At 46.9% G+C, this 10,561-nt stretch overlaps 1 pseudogene; it reads left to right on the top strand.

Moving 5' to 3' along the window:
- The first annotated feature begins 1,621 nt into the window (after window positions 1-1,621).
- Window positions 1,622-6,071, top strand: LOC101540659 (myotubularin-related protein 2-like; annotated as a pseudogene).
- The last annotated feature ends 4,490 nt before the right edge of the window (window positions 6,072-10,561 follow it).

Here is a 10,561-nt window from a genome sequence, read left to right as displayed (position 1 = left end):
TTCCCCGGGTCCTTCATTTATTCGTCACCGTGGGCTGACCAGGGGAACAGTTCTTGGATGGAGAAACAGGGTCCCAGGCTGGTTGGTAGAACACAGTTCCCGATGATGGCATCCCACACTCCCCCACATTTTCTTTGAAACTCACAGTAAGGCATTTGTCTTGCAGATGGCTGACCCAGGTTCAATTCTTGGCACCCATAAGCAATCCTTGAGCACAGAGCCAGGAGTAAACCCTGAGTACTGCTGGTTATGGCCACAAAACCAAAGCGAATGAAAATATTTTATGGCAATGTGTTTTTCCATAAAAAACAGGAAAAAGTCTTTGTAATCATTTGGGTCTGTTATATTACTGAGAATTTGTCTGGAATGCCAGCATCAATACAGATTAGCCTTAACAAAGAGAATCAGTTTGATGCCTTATTGATTGATTGATTGATTGATTGATTTTGCTTTTTGGGTCACACCCAGCGATGCTCACGGGTCACTCCTGGCTCTGCACTCAGGAATTACCCCTGGCCGTGCTCAGGGGACCATATGGGATGCTGGGAATTGAACCCGGGTCGGCCGCGTGCAAGGCAAACGCCCTACCCGCTGTGCTATCACTCCAGCCCCTGATGCCTTATTTAAAGGATCCTATTAACAGAGTGACATAGTAGCCCCTTGGAATGACCAAGAACCCCAGGACACTTTGTAACCTCAAGGAGTGAGTAACTAAACCCCAAAATACAGGTATTGCTGGTGGATCCTGGGCATCTGTCATATTAGTTTAATTTAAATCCTCAGTTGCCCTAAAATATTGGGGCTGGAAAGGTAGTCCAGGAGGCAGGGCACTTGCCTGGCATGTGACCAACCTGAGTTTGATCCCTGGAACCCCATTTGTTCCCCAGAGCCCTGCCAGGAGTGATCCCTGAGCACAGAATTAGGAGTAATCCCTGAGCACAGCTGGGTGTGGCCCCCCAAATATTTTTTTGGTCTTATTCCACAGCAACTATAAATGAGTACCACCGAGGCTAGACGAATCTGAAGCAGACTGGTTGTTTTACCATCCCAACTCCAACACAGGAGAGCTTGGTAGTTATAAGACTGGTCAAATCTGCTCTGAGCCCCTCCTCAGCGCCAGCTCCCCGTCCCACCATCCCCAGAGGCAGCCGTTGAGCTGCCTCTGGCGTCCCCTTGTTCTGCGCTACGTGGGAGTGATCCTTGCTACCTTGCTCCTCGGGCTGAGTGAGGGACTGCCCTTTGAGGGAAAGGAAAGTCAGTTTCAGACCTTCCCCAGGCCTTTTGGGTCTGTTGCCTTCCCCTCACAGAGAGGAATTTCAGGAGTAGACGAGATAGTGAAGTAAAGACAGTTTTTGTTTAGAAACTGCGAGGGAGAGAGACAGAACCAGAGAGGAGGGGACGGAGAGCACAGTTAACAAAGATGTTTATAATACAACTTGCTTCTGGTGTTCAGTGTTCCCTCACTAATCACACCACCAATGTGACCTCTCGGTCCCCATTAGCAGGCAGAAAATAATGTATTTATATTGCTTATTAAAACAAAATGGTAAGTGGGCGGGCCGGGCCGCCCCGGGCCTGAGGCCGCCACCCGCGCCTGCCCGCCGGGCCCCCTGACGCGGCCATGGACAAGAGCTCGAGCTGCGAGAGCCGCGGCTGCCCAGCACCGACTCCCTGTCCAGCGCCTCCACGTCGCACTCTGAGGGCTCCGGGCATGCCCAGTCGGCTTCCGTGGCCTCTTCGGGTTCCGTCGCTACCTCTGCGGACAACTTCTCTCCTGACCTGAGGGTCCTGCGAGAGTCTAACAAGTTAGCGGAGATGGAAGAGTTGCCCTTGCTCCCTGGAGAGAGCCTCAAGGACATGGCCAAAGATGTCACATACATCTGTCCATTCACGGGGGCCGTGCGAGGGACTCTGACTGTCACCAATTGCAGGCTTTACTTCAAGAGCGTGGACCGGGATCCCCCATTTGTTCTAGATGCTTCTCTCGGGGTGATAAGCCAAGTAGAGAAAATCGGTGGCGCCTCTAGTCGAGGCGAGAACTCGTACGGTCTAGAGATTGCCTGCAAGGATATTCGGAATTTATGGTTTGCTCATAAGCCTCAAGGACGAACGAGAAGATCCATTTTTGAGAATCTCATGAAATATGCATTCCCTGTCTCTAATAACCTGCCTCTGTTTGCGTTTGAATACAAAGAGGAGTTTCCTGGAAATGGGTAGAAGCTCTACGACCCCCTTTTAGAGTACAAAAGGCAGGAAATTTCAAATGAGAGCTAGGGGGTCACAAGGATAAACAAGCGCTACGAGCTCTGTGATATGTACCCCGCCCTCCTGGTCGTCTAAGCCAATATTCCTGATGAAGAGCTGGAGTGGCGGCCTTCTGGTCCCGGGTCCAGATCCCGGTTCTGTCTTGGATCCACCCTGAGAGCCAAGCCACCATCACACGCTGCAGCCAGCCACTGGTGGGTGTGAGCGGCAAGCGGAGCAAAGATGATAAGAAGTAGGACATTTAAGCACAGAGCCATGTGGGGACGCCCCTTTCCGGCCCCGTGCAAGATCGGCCCCGTGCAAGATCGACCCCGGAGGCAACTGAACCACGTTGGACACGAGCGGCGCCCCCAAAATGCCTCCAAACTGTGTGCTCGGAGCTTCTGGCCCAGGCGCTGCCGGCGGGGTATGGTCTTTTCTCTCTCAACTCTTTCTTTTTGAACGCAGCGAGGCAATAGCCGGTTTTTAGACTATACAGGAAGCCCGGGAAAGCCGATGGGGCGGGACTTCCGGATCTGCCCCGTGCCGGCCGACATTTAAGCACAGAGCCATGTGGGGACGCTCCTTTCCGGCCCTGTGCGAGATCGACCCTGAAGGCAACTGAACCACTTTGGACACGAGCGGCGCCCCCAAAATGCCTCCAAACTGTGTGCTCAGAGCTTCTGGCCCAGGCGCTGCCAGCGAGTGATGCAATTACCAAAAGAATTTTCCCTGGACTTCATATAGAAATCCAAAACTGCGCGGCCGCGGCAGCCTAATGTCATCTAATCATCAGCAATATGAAATGGTTCCTTTGTAATGGGTTGGACTTTGGGGGGACCATAATAGGGTTAAAGTTTGTAGCGACATGTAATTTCTGGCTGTACTTTCCCTGGACTTTATACAGAAATTCAAAGCTGTGAGGCCGCTGCCATGGCCGCGCAACCTATTGTCATTTAATCATCACCAATATGAAATGGTTCCTTTTTTTTTTTTATTTTGCTTTTTGGGTCACACCCGGCGATGCTCAGAGGTTACTCCTGGTTCTGCACTCAGGAATTACCCCTGGCAGTGCTCAGGGGACCATATGGGATGCTGGGGATCGAACCCGGGTCGGCCGCGTGCAAGGCAAACGCCCTACCCGCTGTGCTATCGCGCCAGCGATAAAATGTTAAAATGTTAAAATGGTTCCTTTTTAACGGGTCGGACTTGGGTGGGAAATCCTAACAAGAATAGTAAACCTTGTGCTGAAATATTGAAGGCTACCAAAGTGGTAGCCATCTCTATAGACTGAACTAAGCCATATCCCCACGCCGGCTGAGAAGAAATATCCTTCTTTCTCAGGAAGAAACGAGGCGTGGCGTTAACCATAGTATGATGTCCATTAAGCTGACACGGACCTGGTGGCGTGGGAATGGGATACAAGGGAATAAATTATTATGTACTTGGAACAGCGGGACGCTGGTGGAATCTCGAGCCGGGGCCGATACCAGCGTAGTACTTTTGGTTCCAGAAACTGCTTGCAGACATTCTACCAGACTATCAACTAAGCCAGAGCCCCACTCCGGCTGATGACGGGAAATAACCATCTTTTTTGGTTTGTTTTCCCTTTGTCAGGCAGCGTGGTGATTACTAAACAGGCGTGATCTCGGTGGTGCGGGACGAGGAGGGAAAAAAATAGAAAAGTTTTGTAACAAACAGCGGGACTTAATATCTCTACATTCTCAGCAATGGAGAGCCATCAAATGCTTCCTTGACAGTGGGACTGTCTTCTCTTTTTTGGGGGCAAACCCTAGCAACAATAGTGAGTTATGTGTTGAAACATGGACTGTAACCAAGATAAAGTGTAAATGAAGTGAAACTTATCACTTACAAGGGCGGGGACTGGCGGGGGAGGGGGCGAGAGGTATAATGGGGTGGTTGGTGATGGAATATGGGCACGGGTGAAGGGAAGGGTGTTTGAGTATTGTATAACTGACATAATCCTGAGAACTATGTAACCCTCCACATGGTGATTCAATAAAATTTAAATTAAAAAAAAAAGATGATGAGAAATACCTGCAGGCCATTAAGGATTCCAACGCCCAGTCCCACAAGATCTTCATCTTTGATGCAAGGCCGAGTGTCAATGCCGTGGTCAACAAGGCCAAGGGTGGAGGATATGAAAGCGAGGATGCGTACCAAAATGCAGAGCTGGTGTTTCTGGACATCCACAATATCCATGTAATGAGAGAGTCCTTACGTAAGCTCAAGGAGATCGTGGTACCCCAACATTGAAGAAACCCACTGGTTGTCCAACTTGGAATCTACCCACTGGCTGGAACATATCAAGCTGATCCTCGCGGGGGCACTTCGGATCGAAGACAGGGTAGAGTCGGGGAAGACATCAGTGGTGGTACACTGCAGTGATGGCTGGGACTGCACAGCACAGCTCACATCCCTGGCCATGCTCATGCTGGATGGCTACTACCGGACCCTTCGGGGCTTCCAAGTCCTTGTGGAGAAGGAATGGCTCAGCTTCGGGCATCACTTTCAGCTTAGACTTGGCCATGGAGACAAGAACCATACAGATGCAGACCGGTCACCAGTCTTCCTGCAATTCATCGACTGTGTCTGGCAGATGACAGGACAGTTTCCCACCGCATTTGAGTTCAATGAATATTTCCTCATCACTATTTTGGACCACCTGTATAGCTGTTTGTTTGGAACATTTCCCTGTAAAAGTGAACAGCAGAGAGGAAAGGAGAATCTCCCCAAAAGGACTGTATCGCTGTGGTCATATGTGAACAGCCAGCCAGAGGACTTCAGCAACCCTCTCTATGGCAGCTACTCCAATCATGTCCTTTTTACCCAGTAGCCAGCATGCGCCACCTGGAGCTCTGGGTGGGCTATTATATGAGGTGGAACCCATGGATAAAACCTCAGGAGCCCATTCATAACAGATATAAAGACTTCTGGCTAAGCGAGCAGAGCTCCAGAAGAAGGTCGAGAAACTACAGAGAGAGATCTCCAACCGATCCACCTCGTCCTCCGAGAGGGCCAGCCCCCCCCCACCACAGTGTGTCACACCTGTGCAGACTGTGGTCTGAAGGACACTGAAGATGCTGCCACAGACTGGACTGCAGTGGCAGTTTCATGCCTATTTATTTCTGATCATCTATATGTTTAGAATTCTAGCAGTGCCCCATGTGAACCTGAATAGGAAACATCAAAGTCGTTTCCCACTTCCCCCCCTCCACCCCAATTATTATTAAAATCCTGGGACCAAGAGGAAATGCTGTCTGATAAACTGAAAAGAGAAACCACTCAGAAACACACCTCTTCTGTAGAGGGGAGGCGAGCAGGAAGACACCTGGAGCATGCTCCCCACACACCTGTGTCCAGATTACAAAAGGCCGAGCCTTGAGACACTACATAGAACAGGAGTTGGAGTTAATTGTCACTATTTATGTACTTATTTAAGATGGATCAGTAGGTGCTAGCTGTCTAAGAATTCGGAGAATTCCACATCCTTCACAGTGTCCCTTTGTTCGATTACCAGAAACACCATGGAAGATTTCAAACTCACAAACCCACGTTCTGTTGCCTTTTTTACTGAAGTCTGTTTAATACAGCTTATGTTTTATGATGCTTCTTTTTCCTACTTCTTCCTTTGCCCATGATGTCATTCCATGGAATGATTCGATCTACCAAAGAACTTCCTGCCAGTGGGTGTTACCATCTCACTGCCCTCCCTGGAAGAATCTGTGCTGCCCAGGAGCAGCTCACTCCCTGCTGGCTGCTGACTTGACAGAAGGCCCTGGTCATGTACTATAATGAGAGAGTGTCTCCTAGGTTTGTAATTACAATTAAAAGAAAATTCCAATTGAAAAAAAAAAGGTAAGTAGAATTATAAAAAGAAAGCAAAAGAAAATTTGTGAAAATTACTATATCTCAGGGGTAGAGTAATAGCACAGCGAGTAGGGCATTTGCCTTGCACACGGCCGACCCAGGTTCGATTCCCAGCATCCCATATGGTCCCCCAAGCACCAACAGGAGTGATTCCTGGTACATGAGCCAGAAGTAACCCCTGTGCAAACCAGTGTGACCCAAAAAGAAAAAAAAAAGAAAGAAAAAAGAAAGAAAAAGAAAAAAGGAAATTGCTATATCTCACAATGGTGTTGTTGAAGTCCTTGTCTGAAGATCTACTGAGCTACTGTTGCTAGTTGAGCCCTCTGTGTTATTCTTTTTGCCTATTGAGCTTAGTGGGCTTCTGTGGTACTTTCCCATCGAATTTGCTGTGTCCCTGCTGTGCTGTCAGTTCTGTGGTATTTGGACGTGTTGTGTGGTTGTATATGAGCCCTACACTCCAGGAGTCCCAGGGGCTGTGGGACTGGGTGATTCCTGGCCTGCCCCCTAGAGGACTCCCAGAGTTTCCAGCCAAAGAAGGGTGTACTTGGGAGCTCCAGGGTTTGGTGTCTCTTCCAAGGTTTGTCCTAAAGCTGTGAAACTGGGCTAGTCACCGAAGTCAAAGTCTGTAACTCTCAGCACTCACCTGTGGAATATAAAATAACAGAATGGAGTATTAGCAATAGCCATCAGGCAAGAAAAAGATTTTAAGGGGATTCAGATTGGAAAGGAAGAAATCAAGCTCTCACTATTCGCAGACGATATGATACTATACCTAGAGAAACCTAAAAGCTCTAGTAAGAAACTCTTAGAAACAATTGACCTATACAGTAAAGTCGCAGGCTATAAAATCAATACCCAAAAATCCATGGCCTTCCTATATGCAAACAATGAGACAGAGGAAAGGGACATGAAAAAAGCAATCCCGTTCACAATCGTGCCCCAGAAAATCAAATACCTTGGAATCAGCTTAACTAAAGAAGTAAAGGACCTCTACAAAGAAAACTATAAAACGCTACTTCATGAAATAAAAGAGGACATGAGGAAATGGAAAAATATCCCCTGCTCATGGATAGGGAGAATAAACATTGTCAAAATGGCAATACTCCCCAAAGCATTATACAGATTTAACGCGATCCCTATAGGGATACCCATGGCATTCTTCAAAGAAACGGAGCAAGCAATCCTGAAATTTATATGGAACAATAAACGCCCACGGATAGCTAAAACAATTCTTGGGAAAAAGATGATGGGAGGCATCACCCTCCCCAATCTTAAACTCTACTACAAAGCGGTAACAATTAAAACAGCATGGTACTGGAACAAAAGCAGAACTGCAGACCAATGGAACAGGGTGGAATATCCCTACACACAACCTCAAATGTATGATCATCTAATCTTTGATAAAGGTGCAAGAGATGTGAAGTGGAGCAAGGAAAGTCTCTTTAACAAATGGTGCTGGCACAACTGGACAACCACATGCATAAAAATGGGCTTAGAACTCGATCTGACACCATGCACAAAAGTCAGATCAAAATGGATTAAAGACCTCAACATCAGACCACAAACCATAAGGTACATTGAAGACAAGGTAGGCAAAACCCTCCAGGATATTGAAGATAAAGGTATCTTCAAAGATGACACGGAACTAAGCAATCTAGTAAAAACAGAGATCAACAAATGGGACTACATTAAACTAAAAAGCTTCTGCACCGCAAAAGATACAGCGACCAGAATACAAAGACTATCTACAGAATGGGAAAGGATATTTACACAATACCCATCAGATAAGGGGTTGATATCAGGGGTATATAAAGCACTGGTTAAACTCTACAAGAAGAAAACATCCAACCCCATCAAAAAATGGGGCGAAGAAATGAACAGAAACTTTACCAAGGAAGAGATATGAATGGCCAAAAGGCACATGAAAAAGTGCTCTACATCACTAATCATCAGAGAGATGCAGATCAAAACAACCATGAGATACCACCTCACACCACAGAGGCTAGCACACATCCAAAAGAACAAAAGCAACCGCTGTTGGAGAGGATGTGGGGAGAAAGGGACCCTTCTACACTGCTGGTGGGAATGTCGGCTAGTTCAGCCCTTTTGGAAAACAATATGGACGATTCTCACAAAACTAGAGGTTGAGCTCCCATTTGACCCAGCAATACCACTGCTGGGAATATATCCCAGAAAAGCCAAAAAGTATAGTCGAAATGACATCTGCACTTATATGTTCACTACAGCACTGTTTACAATAGCCAGAATCTGGAAAAAACCCGAGTGCCCTAGAACAGATGACTGGTTGAAGAAACTCTGGTACATCTATACAATAGAATACTATGCAGCTGTTAGAAAGAATGAGGTCATGACGTTTGCATATAAGTGGATCAGCATGGAAAGTATTATGCTAAGTGAAATGAGTCAGAAAGAGAGAGACAGACATAGGAAGATTGCACTCATCTGTGGACTATAGAATAACAGACTATAAGACTAACACCCAAGAATAGTAGAAATAAGTACCAGGAGGTTGTCTCCATGGCTTGGAGGCTGGTCTCTCATTCTGGGCAACTCAGAGAAGGGAACACCAAGTAAAATGTGATTGGAGGTCATGTGGGGGAAAGATGATGCGGGCCCAATATAGACTAGAGACTGAACACAATGGCCACTCAACACCTTTATTGCAAACCACAACACCTAATTAGAAAAAGAGAACGAAAGGGAATACCCTGCCATAGTGGCAGTGTGGGGTTGGGGGAGACAGGACTGGGGAGGGGGGGAGGGATGTTGGGTTTACTGGTGGTGGAGAATGGGCACTGGTGAAGGGATGGGTTATCAAACTTTGTAAGGGAGAAACATGAGCACAAAAATGTATAAATCTGTAACTGTACCCTCACATTGACTCACTAATTAAAAATAAACTATTAAATTTAAAAAATAAATAAAATTAAAAAAAATAAAAAATAACAGAATGGGAGACTAATACCCAAGAACAGTAGAGATAATTACCAGGAGATTGGCTCCACAGCTTGGAAGCTGGCCTCACATGCTGGGGGAAAAGGCAGCTCAGACAGAGAAGGGAACACCAAGTGAAGTGTGGTTGGAGGACCCGCTCGGGATGGGAGATGTGTGCTGAAAGTAGACTATAGATTGAACACAACGGCCACCCAATACCTCTATTGCAAACCACAACACCCAAAAGGAGAGAGAGAACCAAAGGGAATGCCCTGCCACAGAGGCGGGGTGGGGTGGACGGGATGGAGTATAGGGGATCATCGGTGGTAGAGAATGGGCACTGGTGGAGGGATGGGTACTCGAGCATTGTATGACTGAAACACAAGCACAAAAATATGTAAATCTGTAACTGTACCCTCATGGTGATTCACTAATAAAAAAAATAATTAAAAAAAAAGTCTTTCACACATTTTGATTTGACTTTTGTGTGTGGTGTTAAGAGGCGTGTTCATTCTTATCACAAGCCTATATGAGGTAGGGTCCAGCCCTGTGGGGGAGGAGCAGACTGAAGGCAAACTTTCCTTATCTCTAGGCCAGGAAGAAAGGACTTTTTCCCTTGCCTGGTACTGATCATTGTCAGGTCTTTTCTTATCTATAAGACTTTGACTCAAAACTGACAGCTTCCTGGGGCTGGAGCGATAGCACAGCGGGTAGGGCGTTTGCCTTGCACGCGGCCGACCTGGGTTCGATCCCCAGCATCCCATATGGTCCCCTGAGCACCGCCAGGAGTAACTCCTGAGTGCAAAGCCAGGAGTAACCCCTGTGCATCGCCGGGTGAGACCCAAAAAGAAAAAAAAAAAAAAAAAAAACTGACAGCTTCCTGCTGAAATAATCTTTTATTATACTTTTTCCTGTTTTTTTTTTTTAATAGGGGAAGATGTTTTGTGTAATCTATTTCCCTTTTGTACTAGTTCATTTCCGAGTAGAAGTCGTGAATAATTTTCTCCATTGCCTTTCTGGAGGATGTGATAGATCCATTGGGACGTCAGAAGACAGTCATCTTGGTCTTGTAGTTGGTGAAGGACAGGCGAGCATTGCGAATACTTTTCCCGGCTTCTGCTGCACTGGCCAACACTGCTGCTCTTCTCTCTTTGAGGTCTTCCTTTATCACATCTCTGCACAGCTTTGTGAGCTTGGACGTTAGCTTGTGGTTGCCTGAGGCTCTCGCCAAACCACGTTGACGAATTAGTTCGAGAGTTTCTGAAGACAGGCGTCTGTTTATGGCTTTCTCACTCTCGGCATTCTTTGCACAGACATGGAGGTGCTGAACCAATCGATGTTGTCAAGGACGGCATCTTCCCATGTTGCTGCAATAGTGCCAAAGAGCTCCCAGTTGGTGGTCATTCTGGGAGTTGTCTTCTTAGGCTTAAATTTTGCAGACTTTTCTCCCCGCTCTGTGAAGTAGAATTTT

Source organism: Sorex araneus, chromosome 4 (genome assembly GCF_027595985.1).
Source record: "Sorex araneus isolate mSorAra2 chromosome 4, mSorAra2.pri, whole genome shotgun sequence".
Lineage (NCBI taxonomy): Eukaryota > Metazoa > Chordata > Mammalia > Eulipotyphla > Soricidae > Sorex > Sorex araneus.
This window is presented reverse-complemented; position numbering and strand designations above follow the sequence as displayed.